The following is a 23957-nucleotide window of genomic DNA, read 5'->3' as shown; positions in this document are numbered from 1 at the left end:
CGCAGACTACATGACACTTCACCATGATATGGGCCTAGGGGAAGGCATAAGGAAGTAGCAAGTAGATGATGGGTTGCTAGAGTTACAGAAGCTTAAACCCTAGTTTATGTGTTGCTTCGTAAGGGGCTGTTTTGGATCCACTTGTTTAATGCTATGTTTACATTTATCTTCATTCTTCTTTCGTATTTGCGGATGCTTGTCGGAGGGTTTAATCATAAGTGGGAGGTGAGAGAGTCCTGGATCAAGGGGTCCTCGGGCCGTCGACCTATTACATATGGGCCGGATTGATGGATCACGATGGACGAATAGGTGATCTTTGGAGTCGTGGTGTGTCCTCCAAGTCAAGGATTAGCGTGATCTTTCCTTCATTATTACCGATCACCTATAACCCTAACCCTACTGGTGTCTATATAAACCAGCGGGTTTTAGTCTTTAGTGCTAGAGCTACATCCAATACACCATTCACCTAGGGTCTCTCCTGATCTTGAGGTAGATCGACTCTGTAACCATATCATACACATCAAATACAATGAAGAAGGACGCAGGGTTTTACCTCTTCGAGAGGGCCCGAACCTGCGTAAACATCGTGTTCTTTGTCCCTTGTTCCCCATTGATCCTACATCCACAGCTCGAGACCACCCGAGATCCGCCGGTTCTGACACCGACATTAGTGCTTTCAGTGAGAGTTCCGTTGTTGGGTCGCTGAAGGATCAATGGCTCACTTGACCATCAGAGATGGCATCAGCTCCAGGGATTTCTTCCCAGTCAACTCTTCATGTTCGGCAGTGTCGTGCCGCACGCCAACCCAACCGGTCATCTAGACCAAGTTAACAATTTTTCCCCGGAGAACTGGATTCGATTCGGCAACTTGGAGTATTTCATGGACGCCCGAGGCGATCTGGTCTTCGCTGGATTCACAGCCTCTCCTAGTACAACTACGGGCCTCACCGTTCCTGCTTCGGAGCTTTATCCGGATCCGATCTATAGGTCGGTCTCAACCCCCCAGCCAGCTTTGAGCTCGGACGGCTCCACCCTCTCTCGAGGCTAGGAATCCCCTTCAACCACACAAGTGATGTCGCCGAAGCCTCCGCTTCAGGCCTCAACCTGGAAGCTGTGTTCGGACGACAAGAATCTCTCTGATGCAAACCCTCTCCTCATGACACGGCTCCAGCCTTGAGCCCTTGTGACGGGTCGTCGTTCGGAAACCAGGAATCATCCCTGGGCGAACTCCCCCTCACACACTTGGCTTCGATCCCGAACACGGAGACAACGTCCAAAGGCCAGGTTTCGTCCATGGACTCTTATGCTTATCCAGACATAAATACGACCCCGGGGCTCGAGGTCAACTCAGCAATGGAAGACTAGGATCCAGTTCGGACCCGGATCACTCCTCATCCCGGCACAACGGAAACCGATCCCGAGCGGCCGCCATATGCCAGCTCGTCAAGACTTGCATTGTTAAATGAAGCGCTCGACCGAATACGGATAATGGCTATTCGAGACGACTCGACCTCATCCCGCGCTCAGCTGCCCCTCGACGCGAATTATTGGGAATTATATGACCTGCCCACCACCCACCTAGTATGAAGAGTCGAAGACTTAACCGACACACTGGACTACACTTTGAAAAACGCCGAATACAAGGACGAGGATAGTGGAGCCATGGCTAACTCCGGTATGTCTCCCCTGTCACCGTCCTTTGTATGGCCACGTCCACCTATGACGTCTACATGGTGGACACCCCGAAAGAATATGAAGGCACTCCCGGGAAGGATAACGGCAAGCCCAGCGATAAGCCTCTGAAACACCACAGACAGCGCCGCCGCTCCAAGGCACGTCAAAGCCATACGAGCAATACGGACACTGGAGAAAACGGCACCCCGAACAATGCAGACAACCTCGACGACCCCGACACCGATGAACAACCACAAAATAACCACGAGGATCATCAGGACCAGCTCGATCTCGAATACCTCGACGACTCTGAAGACAGCAACTACCTCCCCCGCTGGATCAAGAGCGGTGCAAACGATAGCTAATTTCCACCGCACGAAGCATGAAGAAACAACGGCAAAAAATAAAGTCCGAATTGGATACCCTTAATGAGAGATGGACTAAAGTGCTGCACGCTGAAGAGGAGTACGATCACAAGTAGCAGACCAAAAGCTACCCAAATCGACAACTACTGCTGTAATTTGACAACAAGGCCATAGAGCCAGCGCCTCCAAGGTACAGTCAAGCAGATCAGCTGGACCGTTCCCCTCGAGGATGGGACTGAAGGGTGCCCGTTTAATAGAGGGTCAATGCTCAAAGGATATTATGTTTGAATGAATTTATCCAAGCTGCCCAGAGTTTGTGTTATGAAACAAGGCCTTTGTATAATATGCTTGTTTGTTTATCTCAAATTATTTTCCTCCTGTGTGGCCATTTTTATATCTAAGAGTGTGCCAGTCGCCAGCTTCAGCCCCCAGGTAGATACTACGGGGGTGTTCGGAATAGCACTTGACCACTGTTGACCCAACGTCTTGGTCCGTAAAGGAGGTGATCATGCGGCGAACTAGGCAATCTGACTATGCGGCTTTATCACTCTCACTTAACCATAGGAGTTTGACAAAGGGACTATGAGCTAGCCCCTGGTGCGCGTGTGGCTTTCCAAACTTGGATTATTTAGGCGCATGACCGGGTGATGCCAGTCCTTCGTGCAATGCGGAAAAAATCAAAAAATAGTTAGTAAGTCACCGAACCGTTGACCAGTTCTCGCTATATCATGATAGCCAGTTTTCAGCTTTCTCTACTGAGGTGTTTGACCGGACGAACCATAAACACAATCGCAGTAGTTCTCCCTTTACTACCTTAGCTGAACAAGCGGAACGTAAGGTGGTAACCACAGGAGTCGGGCAACCCAACTATTGACCAAAGACATGATTCAGAGCTGATGCATATAATCCGGTATTCGGGATACTGAAATGTACTGTAAAAGTGTTTGGACTTTCATTTTTTGAAAAATGTATGTGCCCGAATAGAGCCCCTAGCAATTTTATGCGGAGGTGTGCATGTCAATCCGTCGTGAAGATGGAATACAGATTATGAAATAAGCCAATACTGAATATGGTTGGACAAAACTGTTTCTGCTATAGTCTGATTGATACGTCAAACGTGCTCTTACAGAGAATGCCATAATCATTAAGACTATTTTACATGCCCAGAATATGAGAACAAGGGAAAGATGTATACATGTCCTAAAAAAGAAAGGGTGGTTTTGAAGATCCTTTGGACACCCTGCCGCACGTCTATGCCGCTTTTCACCTTGGTGTAGGATCCTTTGAGAGGATCAACAATCGAGTATACATAAGGGGCCTGGAAAAGGGCCCTTGGTACTATAGAAAAGTGATTTTGGTTTTGAAGAACCTGAAAAATAAAAAGGAAAGAATGAAAATAAAGGAAGAATAGGAAGGCCCGAATAGGGTCGAGCCGTATTGTGGACTTTGTCCTTAGTGTGCCTCCGTCCTTGCCCATGGTATTTTTAGTGCGTAGTTATGTACGCGCGGTACGTATGCTGTGATTAAGTGGGGGTATTGACGGAGGCCGAATTGCTAATGTAGTTCTGGATGAACCATACTATCATTCTGTAGGGTAGACTGGACTCTTTTGAAAGTGTTAGGGGGCTTGATGGCTGATGAAGTATTTGGCTTGATCAGGCCACGCTGCACCTCGGCTGTGATGGCCGCGGTATGCTCCTTAGTACGGAGGGAGCGCTCCATGTTTCCATTGACTGTTATAACACCGCGTGGTCCGGGCATCTTGAGTTTTAGATAGGCATAGTGCAGGACTGCATTGAAGCGGGCGAAAGCGGTTCGTCCGAGCAGTGCATGATGACCACTGCGGAATGGGACGATGTCGAATATTAAATCTTTGCTTCGGAAGTTGTCCGGTGAGCCGAAGACTACCTCCAGCGTTATTGACCCTGTGCAGCAGGCCTCTACGCCAGGTATTACTCCTTTAAAGGTGGTTTTAGTGGGCTTGAATCTTGAGGGATCAATGCCCATTTTTCAGACAGTGTCCTGATAAAGTAGGTTAAGACTGCTGCCGCCATCCATAAGGACTCGCGTGAGATGGAATCCGTCAATGATTGGATATAGGACCAATGCTACCGAACCTCCATGACGGCTACTAGTCGGATGGTCTCTACAGTCAAAAGTGATCGGATAGGCCGACGCAGGGTTGAATTTTGAGGCAACTGGCTCTATGGCTTAAACGTCCCTTAGTGTGTGCTTGTGCTCTCGCTTGGGGATATGAGTGATGTAGATTATGTTCACCGTTTTTACCTCGGGGGGGGGGGGGGGTTTCTTTTTCCCCCCTGTGTTTGTTGGGCGAGGCTCATCGTTATCCTCGCTAGGTGGCCCTTTCACCTTATGTTCGGTATTTAACTTACCGTCCTATTTAAACACCCAACAATTTTTGTTGGTATGATTGGCAGGCTTGTCAGGGGTGCCATGAATTTGGCAAGGCCGATCTAGTATTTTGTCCAAACTGGATGGACCATCTTTGTTTCCTTTGATTGGCTTCTTCCGTTGACCGGGTTGACAACCACTGAATCCGACGTTGACCGTCGTGTCTTCGGTATCTTCATTGTTGCTTCGACGCTTGTGTTTGTTGTGTCGTGGCCTGCTGCTGCCATCTCTGGCTTCAGAGGTGCCAGGGTCGCTGTCGGTGTCAAAACCGGCGGATATCGGGTAGGGGGTCTCGAACTGTCCGTCTAGGATCGATGGTAACAGGAGACAGGGGACACGATGTTTACCCAGGTTTGGGCCCTCTCTATGGAGGTAATACCCTACTTCCTGCTTGATTGATATTGATGAATATGAATATTACAAGAGTTGATCTACCATGAGATCGTAATGACTAAACCCTAGAAGTCTAGCATATGAATATGGTAATGAGTATATGTGGTGTCCTTTACGGACTATCCCCTTCGGTTTATATAGACACCGAGGGGATCTAGGGTTTACCTAGAGTCGGTTACATAAAAAGGAATCTTCGGTCGCCAAGCTTGCCTTCCACGCTAAGTAGAGTCCAATCCGTACACGGTGCAGTCTTCGGCCTTCATGTCTTCATAGCCCATCGGTCCGGCCCAAGGATAATAGGCCGGACGCCCGAGGACCCCTTAGTCCATGACTCCCTTAGTAGCCCCTGAACCTGGCTTTCAATGACGAGGACTCTGGCGTGTTGACTGTCTTCGACATTGTAAGGCGGGTTCCCCTTTCTCCGAACTCCAAGATAGTCTTTGGATGCAATGATAGTATCCTGACCTGTTACGCACACCATACACAACCGCAGAGAGAATATAATATTTGCACAAATCTAATCTGTTGATAGCTTTTTTCCAACACGACATCACGTTTGTCCGGTTATAATTTCGAACCGTTTTTATTCTGCCATCCCACACTTCGAGACGCGGTTGCTATTGGCACGTCCTGTCGAAACAGAGATCATGCCCCCTTATTGCGGGATTCTCATCAATGCAGGCATGGGTAACTCAACCGTGCCGTTTATAAAGTCCAAGGGAACAGGCAAACCCTAAGGCGAGTGAGGAGGCGTTTAATATTTGCTGCCTTTATAAGGGGATAAGGATTCGCTCCTCCTCTCCTCACTCTCTCTCTGTCTCCGCCTTTACGATCTCAAGCTCCAGCGCCCAAGTTCTCGTCTCCTTTCCACTCAAGCAACAATGTCTAGATCTGGTGGTCACGGCAAGTGGATGGTCTCCTCTGTCAAGGTGGAGGACATTACTAAGCTCCGGGCGGCCAGATATTTGGCTAAGGAGATCACCCATCGCCAGCCAGCCGAGGGACAAGTTGTCCCCACGCCGGAGCCCACAGAGAGCGTAGTATTGATCCCCCATTTCCTCCGCGGGCTAGGGTTTCCATTCCACCCTTTCGTCCGCGGGATGATGTACTACTACGGGATAGATTTCCATGACCTGTCCCCGAATTCCTTCCTCAACATCTTGGCGTTTATCGCCGTGTGCGAGGCCTTCCTCCGCATTCATCCCCACTTTGGGCTGTGGCTCAATGTCTTCAACATGAAGCTGAAGGTGGCGGATGGCCAGCACGCGGAGTGCAGAGGGGCCATGGTGAGCAAACTATCCAACGTCTTCTGGACCAAAGGCACCTTTGTGGAGACAGTAAAGGAATGGCAGAAGTAGTGGTTCTACATCACAGAACCTCGCGGCACCACCTGGGCCGCAGCTGCCGAATTCCACCCCAATGCTCCCATGCTACTCACCTCCTGGGTCGAGAAGAGTCCGGACTGGTGTTCACCTGACGAGCTGATAGCGCTGCAGACACGCATTCAAAGCATGGCAACCAAGGACGTCAAGCTCATTCACGTTATCCAGGTGATGCTAATCCGCCGGATTCTTCCGTGCCAGCGCCGAAGCCGCCCTTTATGGGAGTTCAATTCGAAGAAGCACCAGACCCTGAGAAGGCTCTTCGACACTTCTCATGAAGGGGCCTGGAAGTTTCTCTTTAAGGGCAACGAGAACCCACCGGCCACGGACTCAGACCATGGTCACAATTGTAACCGCCACGCCAACGAGGTATGGTACTTTTGACATATTCCCAACTTAAATGTTTCGAGGATGATGTCTGAGATCTTAGTATTGCTCTCTCAAGACTGGGTGGAGAGGGTGAAGCGGATCCAGTGTTCAACTCCGTTGCCCGAAGAACCAGTCATCCCGCACTTGGCAATGATGCTGGTACCGGCACCATATACGGCTCTGGAGAAGAAGGCCAAGAAGAAAGCCAAGGGGGCCAAGAGTGGCCCCCGTTGCAAGGGCACTTCGGACGTGATGTCCGAAGACGACGAGGCCCATTCCTCTGTCCCTGAGGACAACGACGAGGAAGAGGAAGAGGAGGAGGAAAACAACCCTCCTCCTGAGGAGAAGAAGAAGAAGTGGGTGGCCTCGACACATCTGGAGGCGCAAGCACCCAAAAAGGGGAAGGGCGCCCCAGCGGTCAACACCGTGTGGGACGTCGATAGCAGTCCGGAAAGTTGCGCCTGCACTAGGCCCCATGCCGCATCGTAAGTGACATGGCTTATTTACGCGCACATCTAGCCCTTCCTTTTTATTATTCTAATATGGTTAATCCACACTATTGCAGTCCGGCCGATGACCTTATCCAGCGATCCTCATCTGGAGGTTCATTGGCTCCGTCGGAGATGGCGAGCATGTCGCCACCGCCTGCTTACTCCCCCGGGCCCAGGGATGACACCGAAGTGTTATCCCGAAGGACCGCTCCGAAGGGAGGAGCACAGGACATTGTCCGGGAGGCGCCACAAGGCGGGACCTCCACTGCCAGACACATGGGGGTATCAATCCCGATGGAGACTGGCAAAGAGGGCCATATCCAGTTCGGCCCTTAGCCGAGTATGATTCCTGAGACCAATGTGGCTCTGGAATCGGGCGAGCAGCCTCCTTTGAAGGAGGGGGTGCGTCGCTTCCACCGGTGGCTCCTGTCGATCCAGGAGCACCAGATGACCTGATGGGGGCGCTACGAGGCGCCTCCGTCGTGGACGAGCACCGTATCCTTATGGGTGCGGTGATCGAGAAGGTTCAGTCCTCCAAGAGTGGACTGAATGAAGCCCGCAGCAACCTGTTAACAGGTTTCGAGGTAAGAAAGAGAAAAACCCCGTATAGTCCATAGCCCCTGAGATGCTATCTGATTTTCGGCGGGGAGAACCGGACAGGGGATCAATCCTTAATTATAAGAGGCTGACTGAATATGTATCGATAAGAAGGCGTCCCTGTTGGCCACTACCTCGCATGCTGCCGAGGTCTCCGAGCTGAAGCGGAGGCTAGAGCGGACCGAGAACGAGCTTGGCGAGGTTAAGATTCGGCTCCGGGAGAAGCAAGGTGAGGAATGGCTTGCTATATGTTTGGGAAAGGATAAGCGTTGTATATTGACAGCGATATTGTGATATGTGCAGAGGCCGCGACCAAGGTCGAGGCCCTGAGGAAGGCCCTGGGTGAGGCCGAGGAGCAAGCTATCCAGCAGCAAGCCACCCGCAAGAAGGTAAAGGCCCGGGTCAAAGAAGTCCACTAAGAGCTCCAGGATGCGGTGAAAAAATGCGAGGCCTTGGAGCGTGATGCGTCGGTTCGAGGGACCGAACTCGCCAAGGCTCATCAGAGCGTGGAGACTGCACGAAATTAGGCCCAGGCCACCCGCCAGGATATCCAGGAGGCCAAGAAGATCACTGCGGGTAAGGCATTTAAGATGCAAAGCAAGTATGCGGAGAAGCAGTACCTTTTACTAACCCAGGTTCGGAGTTCCCTAAGGGATTTTGCAGATTTGCCACACAGTTTATTAGACGCCATGGAGTTCTATCGAGCCGAAGGAGGCGGTTCTTCAGAAAGGCTCTTCTGGTCGCAGTATGCGGCACGAGAGCATCCCGTGCCCTTCGCTGAACTAGCCATTAAGGATGTGATAATCCGGCTGTGGCCAGCCAAAGCTATGCCTAGCAGCTACTTCAGACTCATGAGGCGGATGGTGAACGCCTGTCCTCGGCTGGACGTTAGCAAGCGCTCCTTATGTATTTAAGGTGCCCGCATGGCCTTCGCTCGCTGCAAGATGTAGTGGGCGAAGATGAATGCTGTTGAAGTCGCCAGCGGGCCGCCGGCGGGCAAGGAGCACCGCACACCCGAGTGGTATTTCGAGGATGTTGTAGAAGGGTCTCGACTTGTAGCGGCGCAATGTTCGCAAGACATTGTATTTGAATAAATGTATTCATGTTGCCTTTGTCATGTATTATGGGAACAAAGCCAGTTTTTGTAAAGTAATTTTATTATGCTTTGAATTGTTTCCTCCTGGGCGACCGTGTTGTGTGTAATCTGAGGGTTGGCCAGTCGTTGGCTTCTACCCTCAGGTAGATAGTACGGAGGTGTTTAGGATGGAATCTAAACAATCTTAATCCAATTATATGGTCCTTGAAGGAGTTGTTTAGCGCAAAAAACAAGGCAATCAAACTTTATGGCTTTAACTCACTCACTTAGCCATAGGAGTTTTATAATAAAGCATGAGCCCAGCCCCTGGTTTAAGCCAGAGTGTTGTCAGCATCTGATCGGGAAGTGCCGATCTCTCACGTTACACTGAAAAAATCTCCAACGATTTGTAACCCTCGAGTAGCTGACCAGCTCTCGCCACATCATGACAGTCAGTTTTTGGCTTTCTCTACTGAGGTGCTCGTCTGGTCAAATCCAGGGCATAATCGCAGTAGTTCTCCCTTTACTACCCTAGCCGATGGAGCGGAATATAGGGTAGCAAGCACAGGAGCCGGGCAATCCAACTATTGACCAAAGACATGATTCAGATCTAATGCATATAATGCTAAATTCGGGGTGCCGAACACATATATCAGATGTGTTTGGACTGTGCTGCCAATTGTGGGGCGACAGGTAGCCCCTGGCGAATATTAAACGTAAAAGAGTGTTGATGCAGCAAATAAGCAGATCGGAATAAAAACGAAGTAAGAGGCGGAAACCATAAGAACTGGGCCACAAACTATTTTTATTATAACTGGATGGATACCTCAAGGCATATTTTGTACAGATGGTGCGAGAAGTGTCCGACCATTTAACATGCCGGAACGGGGCGCAGCGTGCAGGTCTTGAGAAATAAGTATGAATACCGTCAAGAAGAACGTATAAAGGTTACCCTACACACCTATGTTGCTTGCCACCGTTGTACTTCAGTCCTTCCAAAGGACTTGACATCAGGCCCGCGGAAAAAGGTGCCTGAAACAAGAAAAAGAGGTAAAGGTATGTGTGTCCGGGATCGGTCTGGCCGAATTGTAGACCCCGGGTTATCTCGTGCCTCCGTCGATGTCCATGGAATTTTGAGTGCATAATTGTCTACGCGTGGTACGAATGCCACTACCTCATTGGGGCTGGGACGGAGGCCGAATTGCTAGTCAATCTCTTGACGAGCCACGCTGTCCTATTGCAGTGTAGTCTGGACCCGCTTGATGGTGTCTAAGGGCTCGGCAGCTTGATTATATTGCTGCTTGAGAAGGCCGCTCTATACTCCTGCTGCTAGGGCGGCGGTTTGCTCCTCTGTTAGGAGGGAGCGTTCCGTATTGCCATTGACTGTAATGACGCCACGTGGACCAGGCATCTTGAGCTTGAGATAAGCATAGTGTGGCACTGCATTAAATCTAGCAAACGCGGTTCGTCCGAGCAGCACGTGGTAGCCGCTGCGGAAGGGGACGATATCGAAGACTAACTCTTCGCTTTGAAAGTTGTCCGGAGAGCCGAAGACCACCTCCAGCGTGATTGAACCCGTGCAGCAGGCCTCTACACCTGGTATGACTCCTTTAAAGGTAGTCTTTGTTGGTTTGATTCATGAGGGATTAATGCCCATCTTCCATACTGTATCCGGGTATAGCAGGTTGAGGCTACTTCCGCCATCCATCAGGACTCGTGTGAGGTGGAATCCGTCGATGATTGGGTCAAGGACCAGTGCGACCGAACCGCCGTGGTGGATACTAGTCGGATGATCTCGTCGATCGAAGGTGATCGGAAATGACGACCATGGATTGAATTTTGGGGCGACTGGCTCTACCGCATAGACATCCATGAGCGCTCGTTTGCGCTCCTTTCTGGGGATGTGCGTGGCGTATATCATGTTCACCGTTTTGACTTGGGGGGATTTCTTCTGTCCCCCCGTGTTCTTCTACCTGGGCTCTTCATCCTCGTCCTCACTTTATGACCCCTTTTCTTTATTTTTGGCATTTAATTTGCCAGCCTACTTGAAGACTCAACAATCCCTGTTGGTATGATTGGCTTGCTTATCTGGGATGCCGTGAATTTGGCATGGACGGTCGAGTATGCGGTCCAGGCTGGAAGGTCCTTTGATGTTTCTTTTGTAGGGTTTCTTCCGTTGGCCAGACTTGGAGCCACTGAATCCGGCGTTGACTGTGGTGTCCTCAGTGTTGTCGCCATTGCTTCTACGTTTGTGTCTATTGCGCCAGAGTCTGCCGGTGCTGTTCTTGGCCTCTGTGGGGCCTGCCTCGCTGGTTGTGTTTTTGCTACGAGCCAGCCAGCTATCCTCACCTACCCAAAAGCGGGTCATGAGTGCCGTAAGGATTGCCATTCACCCGCTCTCCTTTGGAGGGATTAGGGGCACTCTCCGCTTGCTCTCCGCCATTATAGATGGCAAGACCGGCTCGAACCGGGACCATATAGGCCGGGGGAGAAATCCCTTGGTCTGGAGCGTCACTAGCTCGCTATGCGGGATGGAGCATCTCTCCCAATATCCAGGCTGAGGGCTGGAAGGGAGAAAGGAGGAGTTACGACGGCTGGCCATGGTGGAATGGACCTTTGTCGGATGCGCTCTGATGAACACTCGCGAAGGGGAGAAGGTGTGCTTTGGATCTAAATCCTCGTCCCCTTAAATGGGCGGCTCATTTACGGGGCTAGGGGTGTGGATGTAAAAACACTCAGACTTTTCATATTCGTTTGACACATGGGAGACGGCCATTATTGGGCATAGAAGCCAAGGAGCGCAACATTTACAAGAAATCGGACTTTATTCAACAGGTACACGAAATTCGGAGGAGAACCCACCTTGCAATGCCGAAGACAATCTGCGTGCCGGACTCATCATCATTGAAGCCTGGTTCGGGGGCTATTGAGGGAGTCCTGGATTAGGGGGTGTCCGGACAGCTGGACTATATCCTTTGGCCGGACTCCTGGACCATGAAGATACAAGATTGAAGACTTCGTCCCGTGTCCGGAAGGGACTTTCCTTGGCGTGGAAGGCAAGCTTGGCGATACGGATATGTGGATCTCCTACCATTGTAACCGACTTTGTGTAACCCTCACCCTCTCCGGTGTCTATATAAACCGGAGGGTTTTAGTCCGTAGGACAACATACAAAACAACAATCATACCATAGGCTAGCTTCTAGAGTTTAGCCTCTCCGATCTCGTGGTAGATCTACTCTTGTACTACCCATATCATCAATATTAATCAAGCAGGACATAGGGTTTTACCTCCATCAAGAGGGCCCGAACCTGGGTAAAACTTCGTGTCCCTTGCCTCCTGTTACCATCCGGCCTAGACGCACAGTTCGGGACCCCCTACCCAAGATCCGCCGGTTTTGACACCGACAAGTCCGTCTGCGGCATTCGGCCCAAGCGTGGTTATGTTTGTCATGTCTGAATAAGTAGCCATCATCGCACCTCGAGGCACGTCCTCGTGATCTGTAGAACGATCTTGTGTGTCCTGCTCTACTATCTAGAGTCTTTCGGAGGTCGTACGTATGACTCCGGACTCTTCTGTCCCTATTTTGACGGGGTGGTGGGGCGGTCTGCTGTTCGGCCTGAGTTGCCGTTTTATCTCGACCGCGGGATGGCCGTTCCGTCGCCCTATCCCGACCACGTGGTGGTGGATCCGCATTATGCGAGGGAGATATATGCTCCGGCGCCTCCTCATTGAATTGAGGTAGCAGTCTGCGTTTCGGGTAGCTCTTGGCTAGGCGGTTGAGGCTGTATTCTTCGGCTGTCAGGACATCAGTCCATCTATCGACGAGCAAGTCTTGTTCAGCTTGAAGCTGTTGCTGTTTCTTTTTCAGGCTCCTTGCAGTGGCTATGAGCTGAAGCTTAAAGCGCTCCTGCTCGAGAGGATCCTCGGGCACGATGAAGTCTTCATTGCCAAGGCTTGTCTCCTCCTCGGAGGGCGGACGGTAACTATCATCCTTCGGGTCATCTTCTATCGCCTATTCGTCAGGGTTGTCTTGCCTGGTGTCGTGTTCCTGTTCGGATGTAGCCCCGATGGGGTCTTCACTATTCTCGGCGTCGCCCGGAGTACTATTTTCTCCGGTGCCAGTGTTTTCATCCTTTGAGCGGTGGGGCTTGGGGCGGCGTTTGGGCCGCCGACGCTTGGACTGTGTCTCGGAGGTTTTGTTCATATCCGGCTCTTCTTTGTCGTCGCCAGATCCTTTAGGTGTATCAACCATGTACACGTCATATGAAGAGGTGGCCATCCAACGTCCAGTGAATGGCGGGTCTTGGCCATGCTCCTTGTCGGCATCGTCGTCCATACGATCGATGTCTTCTGAGCCATAGTCAAGCACGTCGGTTAAGTCATCGACGATGGCTATGAAGTGGGTGGCGGGTGGGAAGCGAAATTCCTCATCATCCATCTCTAGCTCGAACTAGACATAGTTCGGTTGTGAGTCCTTTTCCAAGGACAAATTGTTTAAAGATTTTAGCACGTCACCCAAAGGTGAGTGCTGGAACACGTCAGCGGCACTGAACTCGAAGATCGACAACCGATCTAGCTCGGTGTCCGCGGGTGTACACAGTCCGGAACTTATAGCCGGAGACGAGTCCGAAGTTCCGTTAAAGCGAATATAGCAGGGCGTCGCGTCCACGTGTTTCTCCAACGCCGCGGACTCTGAGGCCTGGGATGGCTCGATCCGCTTTGTCTCTAAGGTGGTTGCAGCCACCGGAACCATCTCCTGGGTGTGATCCGATGACAGATTTAAGTCACATTCATCGGGATGAGGGGCAACGATCGCCGCGGGCTCAAGTCCCTCGAAGATCAAGTCTCCATGGATATCCGTGGTGTAGTTCAAGCTTCCGAATCCGACCTGATGGCCAGGGGCGTAGCTGTCGATCTGCTCCAGATGGCCAAGCAAGTTGGCCCGCAGTACGAAGCTGCCGAATACGAGGATCTGTCCGGGGAGGAAGGTTCCTCCACAGACAGCGTCATTATTGACGATTGAGGGGACCATCGAACCTTTTGTCGACGACACAGTGGAACTCTCAATGAAAGCACCAATGTCGGTGTCGAAACCGGCGGATCTCGGGTAGGGGGTCCCGAACTGTGCGTCTAGGATCGATGGTAACAGGAGACAGGGGACACGATGTTTACCCAGGTTCGGGCCCTCTCTATGGAGGTAATACCCTACTTCCTGCTTGATTGATCTTGATGAATATGAATATTACAAGAGTTGATCTACCACGAGATCGTAATGACTAAACCCTAGAAGTCTAGCCTATGAATATGGTTGAATATGGTGATGAGTATATGTGGTGTCCTTTCCGGACTACCCCCTTCGGTTTATATAGACACCGAGGGGATCTATGGTTTACATGGAGTCGGTTACATAAAAAGGAATATTCGATCGCCAAGCTTGCCTTCCATGCCAAGTAGAGTCCAATCCGGACATGGTGAAGTCTTCGGCCTTCATGTCTTCACAGTCCATCAGTCCGGCCCATGGATAATAGGTCGGACGCCCGAGGACCCCTTAGTCCAGGACTCCCTCGGTCGCTGGTGCTGTTGCTTCTACGAGCCAGCCAACTATCTTCTCCCGTGCAAAATCGGGGCATGAGCGCGGTGAGAGCTGCCATGGACTTCTGCTTTTCTTGGCCGAGGTGTCGGGCGAGCCACTCGTCACGAACACTGTGCTTAAAGGCCACGAGGGCTTCAGCGTCCGGACAATCCACGATTTGGTTCCTTTTAATTAAGAACCTAGTCCAGAGTTTGTGGGCTGACTCTCTGGGTTGCTGGACTATGTGACTGAGGTCATCGGCGTCTGGAGGCCGGACATAGGTACCTTGGAAGTTGTCTCTAAAGGCATCCTCCAAATCTTCCCAGCTACCAATAGAGTTCTCTGGGAGGGTATTTAGCCAGTGCCATGCTGGTGCTTTCAGTTTTAAGGGAAGGTATTTGATGGCGTGGAGATTGTCACCGCAGGCCTTGTGGATATGGAGAGGGAAATCTTGAATCCATACCGCGGGATCTGTCACGCCGTCGTATGATTCAATGTTTATGAGTTTAAACCCTTCTGGGAACTGGTGCTACATTACCTCGTCGGTAAAGCATAAGGGGTGTGCAGCGCCTCTGTATCAGGCAACGTCACGACGGAGTTCGGTGACATCCGTATGCGGTTTTCGGCCCTGGTGAGGTTATGCCTGTCGCGCCAAGCTTGACGGTCGTCTTCTCGCGTTGGGGCATTCCCCTTGATCCATAGATTGATCTTGTTTGGCCAGCTCTATTGCTCAGGTCTTGTCGTAAGTCGTAGGTGTATCCTGGAGCTGTTATCTCTCTGCCCTTACGGTGAGGTGGTGCGGGTTGGTGTTCGGCGTAGGTGGCCACTTTATCTCGCCCACGTGTCGGCTGGTCTGGTTCATCAGCGCGGTCACGTTTCGACAGGATTGGCTCGAAGGCCTCGTCGTCGAATTGTGGCAGTAGCCCATGCTTTGGATAACTCTTTGTTGGGTATTGGAGGCCATATTCTTCGGCAGCTAGGACCTGGGTCCATCTGTCATTGAGTGTATCCTGATCGGCTTGGAGCCGTTGCTGCTGCTTTTTACGGCTTCTTGAAGTGGCTATTAGTTGGCGCTTAAAGTGCTCCTACTCGAGGGGTTCCTCTGGCATGATGAAATCTTCGTTGCTGAGGGTGACATCATCCTCGTAGAGCGGTACATAGTTACTATCTTCCAAATCCTCGTTCCTGACTGGATCGTCGGGGTTAACTTGCCCCTCCTCCACATCATCCTGTTCGGATGTGGGCTCGACGGGGTCTTCGGTGTCCTCTGGAGTGTTATTTTCTCCGATGCCGGTACTACTGTCTTTGCCATGACGCAATTTTGAGCGGCATCGTTGGCGTCGACACTTTGGTGGTGCCTCATCAGGTTTGTCCTCCACCGGATCCTTCCTGTCTGCACCATCATCCTCTTTGGGTGTGTCCACCATATACACGTCGTATGTGGAGGTGGTCGTCCAACATCCGGTAAACAGCGGGTCTTGGCCTTGTGCATCTCCGGCATCATCATCCATGCCGTCGATGTCTTTGGAGGTGTAATTCAACATGTTGGTTAAGTCCTCGATGGTAGCTCTGAAGTGGGTCGTGGGTGGGACGTAAGATTCGTTGTTCTCAGCCCCTAGTCCGGGCTGGGCATAGTTCGGAGGTGACTCCTCTATAATGGCAAGGGACCGCATCAAGTCTAGAGCCTCGTTTAAGAGCAGGGATTGGACGGGGAAACGAGAGTCCGCGGGGCTGGCCAGGGCAAAGGCCTCTTGGCCATGCTTGCCAGGAGCAGGCTTCGAGAGTTCGGAGCTAGAGTACGGGGGTGAGTCAGGACTTTCCATGATAGGCGGAACCCAGCCTGACTCCGGGCTGGCCGAAGACAAAATCGCCTAGGGATCCCCGATTGTGAGTTTCGTAGTTGTCCGGCGGGCTTCAAACTTCCATCTTCGGACCCGACAGTTTACTCCGGATCTAACGCCAGAGCGGTGGTCGGGGCCGTGAACCCTTCGAAGATCAAATCTCCTTGGATACCAGCGACATAATTTAGGTTCCCAAAACTGATCTGATGACCAGGGGCGTAACTTTTGATCTGTTCGAGGTGGACAATTGAGTTGGCACGCCGAACATAGCCGCTGAACACAAAAATCTGTCCGGGAGGAAAGTTTCCCCGAAAACGGCATCATTGTTGAGGATCGAACGAGCTATCTAACCTTCTGTCGACGACACAGTGGAACTCTGAATGAAAGCACCAATGTCGGTGTCAAAACTGGCCGATCTCGGGTAGGGTGTCTCAAACTGTGCATCTGAGGATTGAAGGTAACAGGAGACAGGGACACGATGTTTACCCAGGTTCGGGCCCTCTTAATGGAGGGAAAAGCCCACGTCCTGCTTTATTGTATTTGATGAGTGTAGGGGTTACAATAGTTGATCTACCTCAAGATCGTAATGGCTAAACCCTAGATGTCTAGCCTGTATGAATTCTAATAGCCTCTACAGACTAAACCCTCCGGTTTATATAGACACCGGAGGGCCTAGGGTTGTACAGAGTTGGTTTATAGAGAAAGGAAATTATACATCCGGACATTAAGCTTGCCATCCATGCATAAGAGAGTCATACCCGGACACGGGAGAAGGTCTTCTACCTTGTATCTTCGCGGCCCATCAGTCCAGCCCATATCAAATAGCCCGGACACCCGAGGACCCCTTACTCCAGGACTCCCTCACCAGGCGAGCACCACCTCTGTGCAACCCCACTCATCAGCCACTCCACGCGCTGACCCCACAACCGCTGACGTGGATCAGTGGAATCGCATTCGCGTGGGTATGTTTCCTCGTTCTGAAGGCGTATTTCGGTGCGGCTTAAACCAAGAATGCACTTTCCTATTCTGGAAAGTGTATTTCACCAAATACATTTTCTGTTTTTCCAATCAGGGAGTTATTTGTGAATTAATTTTATAGATAGGGCCCTAGCAGTCAAACCATCATATCTTTTTGCTCCCTACTCCAAAGGGTGTTGCTATGTGTCCGCCAGCATATGTAGTGACATTATCCACCTCTTGGACAGCCGTTGGATCCCTGAGTTGTTAGCCATCCGATCTAGTGTGCGCGTCCTGCATGCCTCCCTCATTATTTCGGCAACATGCACATTGTTGCAAAAACAAGACAACAAACTTGCCCCTGGCCCTGAGAGAGCTGCGCCCAGCGCAGCGCCGCCGTCAACCCACCCCAAAATCAGCCCACCGTCGGCGTGCAGAAGCTAAATTGAACTCTCTACAACACCATGGCATAGAAAATCGCGCGTCAGATGCTTGGATTGGATGCAAATCAAGCTCACCGAGGGGCCCAACTTGGAGAACAGGCACAACCTCTACTCCAGCATGACGTCGACGAGATCCCACGCCAGGCACTCCTTTGACCATATCTGCAAGTGAAGCTATGTTTCTGAAACATGCGTCGTGTTGCAATGCTTGGCCTCGTACGCTCTAACATCGTGTGCTCCTTCAACGCTTCCTGCAATCGAGGCTATGTTTCTAAAGCAAGACCCCTCTTGCAGAGGAAAAAAGATCTTCGCAGCCAAACTATCTTTTTTTTGAAACAAGACCTCTGTTACAGAAACTTTCCAAAACTAAACCCTGTTGCTGAAAAAAAACTTCACCACCGAATCATTTTTTTATTTATGAAACAAGATCTCTGTTGCAGAAACCTTTTAAAACAATATAGTTGTTGCAAAAAAGGGCTGCATAGGAGTTGTGGCCAGCGTGAGCGCTCGATCAAGATTGATCTGACGCCTATGCAGGCAGCGGACGCTGCACGTGCATCCACCAGCTGAAGGATAGCGTTTTACTACTCCAAATGACGTGATTCCAAAGCCCATTTCTTTGTATCATCGAGCCTGTTCTGTTGGTATCATTTTCATGTTGTTTTCACATTCTGAATATGACCATCATGCCCTTGCCTTATTCAGCCCCCTCCAAGAGAGAACAGTTTCTGGGGATTCTTTCCACGAGCTTCTCGCACTTCTTGCCGATGAATCGCCCCGCCCCCAGGCAAGCTACACCCTCCATTTGCATGATTACAATGCAGTGACATGGTTTACTTATTTAAACTTGCTTCAAATTTGCATCAGCTACCTATGACTTGTTCATGGCATTTCTCGGAGTGATATTTTGATCTTGCTATTGCCATGATGTTGCTTGGAGTTCTAGAACTAATATTTTGTAGATGATGTGGATGACATGTTTCCATTGGATTATTAGTGGCTATTATGATTATTTTCATGATGGTATTTGATATTATTCTTTGGAGTATTACTTTGGATATGATGTCATCATGTTGGTTTATGGTTAGCTATCTTGCTTTTGGTTATTGGATTAATAGTATCTTGTTTCTTGGATTCATCATGATCTTAGTTAATATGTTAACCTCGGAGTATTAGGTTATGACTATATTATTCTCTGGATTATGTGTTGGATATTGCTATGACTTGGATTATAGGTGGATATATGATATCTGAGTATCAGTTATACATTGGGGATAAATTCTGTCATTTCATTGGTCAGGTGCCACCGAACCAGGCTTTTCCAGTGCAACCACATTTGCCTTTATGGGAAGGCCCTAATGCATTCTATTGTGATGCCTCTCGTCGGTGCCTCCAACTAGGGAAGGTTATGCATGCGCGCTGCCCTAGCCCAGTAGGCGGTGATAGCCTTGTGCGCCCGTTGTGGTTGTACCCAGGTTGTCCCCATTTGAGACTGTTTTGTTTTGCCACAACGGTGGCCGTTGGATGTCCCGAGGTGACATCGGGGCCACCCATGACTTAGCCCAATGGGGAGTTGGTCGGAGTGGCCGGGAGAGTGTCATCGCTGTAGACTGGTTTTGTTGGAATGTCGTTGGTCCACCCAGATGGGAGCAAGAGGCCATGGGTTCTGTGATGTGGGTACATTGTGCTAACCTCTATAGAATGTGTGTTCAATCTATCGATAGTCGTGTCCTCGGTCATGGGCACAAGTTCATACTAGGTCACACCGTTCGATCAACACTCACATGACGGAATGACTTATAGGTGATTTATATGTTGATATATTTGAGAAGTACAGCTTGGCAGGATGATGATGAGGATATTGGGATGATCATTCAGTTTGTGATGTGGTCACGTGGTGATCACGTGGAGATATTGATCACGAGGTGATCGATGAGGATATTGGGATGATCATTCAGTTTGTGATGTGGTCACGTGGTGATCACGTGGAGATATTGATCATGAGGTGATCGAGGTGATTTATTGCTGGATAGCCAAGAGTGAGATGGTTCTTGAGATCTTGGTTCATCAATATTCTAGTAGTTCAAATCATGTTGAGTTATTGCTTCCACATCACAGTAGTTAATACTTTAACCTGCTAATGCTATGCTATTGTCTTGCCTTGATGCTTTTGGTTGTTGTGAGCTTGCAAGTACATTCAATATACTGACCTGGCGTGTCATGCCAGATTGCAGGTGATGCCGTGATTGAATGCTTGTTGAGTTTACCACGCATGAGAGCTAGATCGTGTCCTAGACAGAGTCCCTATGGAGTGGAGTTCACCACCTTCATCATTGTTCCACTGCTAGAAGTATTCCTCTACTATGTGTTGTTCTGCTGCTAGCATAGAGCTACCTTAGCAAGCGTAGGGTCGCTGTGCTGATGTGATCTTTTGTAACATCAGGCCCTTGTACCCTTACCGTTTGTAATAAGACTTGATTTGTTCCATGTCAAGTAGTGCCGTATCCCAGAAGACTTGATCTCTGGGCTGGAATACGGGGTGTTCCAGTTCCTCTGAGCCGGGGTGCCACAAGCTCTCAAGAGAAATTATTATGCAAATTTTTTATGCTCGACTTTCTTGTAATGATCAATACATGGTCGATATTTCTTGTAATGGTTCCTTTGTGAAGAAGACTATTGAATTCAGATGCGATATTTTGGAAAGAATTAAACGCAACTCTGAAGACTGGGAACTCGATGAAGGCAAGGAGTCAGGTATAAAACTTGAGTTTGGTAGTGTTAAAACTTTTATGGATACCGATGCTTTTCATAATTTTAGCACTAAATATGGACTTGACTCTGAGATAATAACTTCTTTCTGTGAATCATTTACTACTCATGTTGATCTCCCCAAGGAGAAGTGGTATTAATATCATCCACCTATTGAAGTAAAACTAGTAGATCCCACTTAAGCTAAAGCTAAAGAAGAAATTATTACTTATAATGTTGATCCAGTTATTCCTACTGCTTATATTGAGAAACCACCTTTCCGTGTTAGGATAAAGGAACATGCTAAGGTTTCAACTGTGGTTAATAAAAGTAATATTATAACACCTAGACTCTTTGAACAAATACAGTTGAACCTAATGTTGCTATGGTTAAAGATCTCTTGGTCGATAATATAGATGGGTATGTTATTCATTTATGTGATGAAGTTACAAGAATTGCTAAACCCGATACTAAAGATAAAAATAAACCTGTTGTTGGCATGCCTGTTGTCTCTGTTAGAGAGGTTAGAGATACAACCACACCACTTGGGATTGTTAGAGATGTTGAAGTCTTGGGTAGGAAAATAAAATACCCTATTGATTTTCTAGTTCTTGGTTCCCCGCAAGATGATTTTTGCCCCGTTATATTTGCTAGACCTTTCTTGAATACGGTTAACGCTAAGATTGATTGCACAAAAGAAACTGTTAGTGTTAATTTTGGTGATGTGTCTCATAAGTTTATTTTCTCCAAATTCCGTAGAAAACCTTGTGATAAATAATTACCTAGCAAGGATGAAATTATTGGTCTTGCTTCTATTGTCGTGTCTCCCACTGATCTGATTGAAGAATATTTGCTAGACCATGAAAATGATATGCATATGAATGAAAGAAACAAAATAGATGAGATATTCTTTAAACAAATGCAAATTTTGAAACACAATTTGCCTGTTGAGACTCTTGGAGATCCTCTTCCTCCCAAAAGTTATCCCGTGTTTGAGCTTAAGCAATTACCCGATACATTGAAATATGCTTACCTTGATAAAAAGAAAATATATCCTGTTATTATTAGTGCTAACCTTTCAGAACGTGAAGAAAAGAGATTATTGAAAACTCTGAGGAAGCACCGTGCTGCTATTGGATATACTTTTGATGATCTTAAGGGCATTAGTCCCACTCTATGTCAGCAGAAAATTAATATGGAACCTGATGCTAAGCCCGTTGTTGATCACCGGCGCCATTAAATCCTAAGATGAAGGAAGTGGTAAGAAATGTAATATTAAAACTTCTGGAAGCATGTATAATCTATCCTATAGCTGATAGTTGATGGGCAAGTCTTGTTCATTGTGTTCCTAAGAAGGGAGGTATTACTGTCGTATATAATGATAAAAATGAACTAATCCCACAAAGAATTACAACAGGTTATAGGATGGTGTCGGCGTTCTGTGAACGGGGGTACCCAGACTTGCCTGCCTGCGGCCCACAGCATGGCTCCATCGATGGCCTGGTATGGCTGAACTTTAGCATCGACAACTCAAGACCCTCATGAGGGGCCAAGCCTGGCGAGGTGGACGACACCAAGACCTCCGCGAGGAGCGGCCTCCTCAGGCTGGATCCTGAGGAGCAGAGATTTCTATGCAAGCCTCACCTCGTGAGGTTCGGATGACGTGAGCCTTCACGACCAAGGCTAGGCGGGCGCCAGCGGGCGCAGTGTACCATTTTCCTCTTTGGTGCTAAGGAGGCAAGCACATGCGCAGAGTCCTGAAGAATCAGCCAAAGGTTTCTATTCCGGTGCAACAAGACCAAGACCTCCAGGACGACAGGACGGAGGTCATCACCAAGCCCACCACGGCGTCACGACCAAAGGCTTTTGCAGGCGAAGACTACTTTTTCAGGATAACATGTGCTAGTTTTCTCCCTTCAAATTTGGCCATTGTGGGATCCCTTCCCGCCTTCATTAGGGAAGAGGACCAATGCCACTATGAATAGGGCCTAGCCACCACCATAGACCGGATCCGAATCCCGGAGATATTCCTCTCCCACCAGCTCACGAACACTCCTCCTCCCGAGGTTGTTCTCCCACTGTAATAGTTCATCACCAGCCCCTCGAGGCTAATCCACCACAAAGCAGGAGTAGGATTTTACACCGCAAGGTGGCCCGAACCTGGGTAAACTACTATGTCATGTTTCCTTCCTGTTCATCAAGCTAGGCCTAGATATTAGTGAGTAGGCGGACTGGGGAGGTTGAGTTATTCACACGCATCCCAAAGTTCGAACCGATCTCAAGGGTTTGCGGAAACCAAAATCAGACAGATGGTAATTGATTTTAGAAAAATAAACAAAGCTACTAGGAAAGATCATTATCCTCTAGCATTTATTGATCAAATGCTAGAAATACTATCAAAACATACACATTTCTATTTTGTAGATGGATACTATGGTTTTTCCCAAATACCTATGTCATAAGAGGATCAATAAAAAACTACTTTTACATGCCCTTTTAGTACTATTGCTTGGAGACATATGCCTTTTGATTTATGCAATGCACCTGCTACCTTTCAAATTATGTGTGATGCTAGTGATTATGTTGTTGGTGTTGTTATAGGACAAAGAGTTTATAAGAATTAAGCTAGCAAAACTCTAGACAGTGCTCAAAGAAATTATGCTACTACTAAAAAAGAAATTTTAACAATTGTGTTTGCTTGTGATAAATTCAGATCTTATATATAGTTGACTCTAGAGTAATTGTTCACACTGAGCATGCTGCTATTAACTAACTTATGGAAAAGAAAGATGCTAATGTTGGAATTTTGGGACCGGGGGTACCCAGACTCGTCTGCTTGTGGCCCAGTGCGCGGCGTCATTAAAAGCCCGGTACGGCCCAACTCCAAAGCTTCAAGAGCAAGACCCTTGTGGGGGGCCCTGCCTCACGAGGCGAACGATGACAAGGCCACCCGAGGAGCAGCCCCCCAAGCCTGCCTCCATAGGAGCGGGCATCTCTAGATAGGTGCCCCACCTCGCGGGGCGCGTGATGACGTGGGCTATGATGACCAAGGCCAGGAGGGTGCGAGCGGGCGCAGTCCAGGGCAGTTTCCTCTTTGGTGCTAAGGAGGCAAGGGCTTACGCAGGTTCCCAAGGTATCCTCCAAAGGTTTCCATTCCAGTGCAGCAAGACCAAGACCACTGGCTCGATAGGGCGGAGGTCATCGTTGAGCCCATCACTACGTCACGACGAGAAGCTTTGTAGGCGAAGACCACCTTTAGTCAGGATAGGGTGTACTCTTGTCTCCTTTCAAATTGGCCGTGGTGGTATCCCTTCCCGCCTAAGCTATGAGGGATGAGGACCAAGGCCACTATAAATATAGTTTAGTCTCCACCTTGGAGAAGGATCGAACCCTTCGTCCATTGAGCACTCCCGAGGCAGCTCGCACTTGTACTACTTCATACCCATCCTCCTCATGAAGCAAACCACCACAAAACATGAGTAGGGTTTTACACCGCAAGGTGGCCTGAACCTAGGTAAATCACCGTGTCAGCTCCTTCTTCCTGCTCGCTCGAACCCGACGAGACCAAGGTGTGAAACGGTGAGCAGTGAGCCATAGCTAGGCGAGAACCTTCACACACGCCCCAAAGTACGAAC

The sequence above is a fragment of the Triticum urartu genome, chromosome 2 (genome assembly GCF_003073215.2).
Source record: "Triticum urartu cultivar G1812 chromosome 2, Tu2.1, whole genome shotgun sequence".
NCBI classification, from domain to species: domain Eukaryota; kingdom Viridiplantae; phylum Streptophyta; class Magnoliopsida; order Poales; family Poaceae; genus Triticum; species Triticum urartu.
This window is presented reverse-complemented; position numbering follows the sequence as displayed.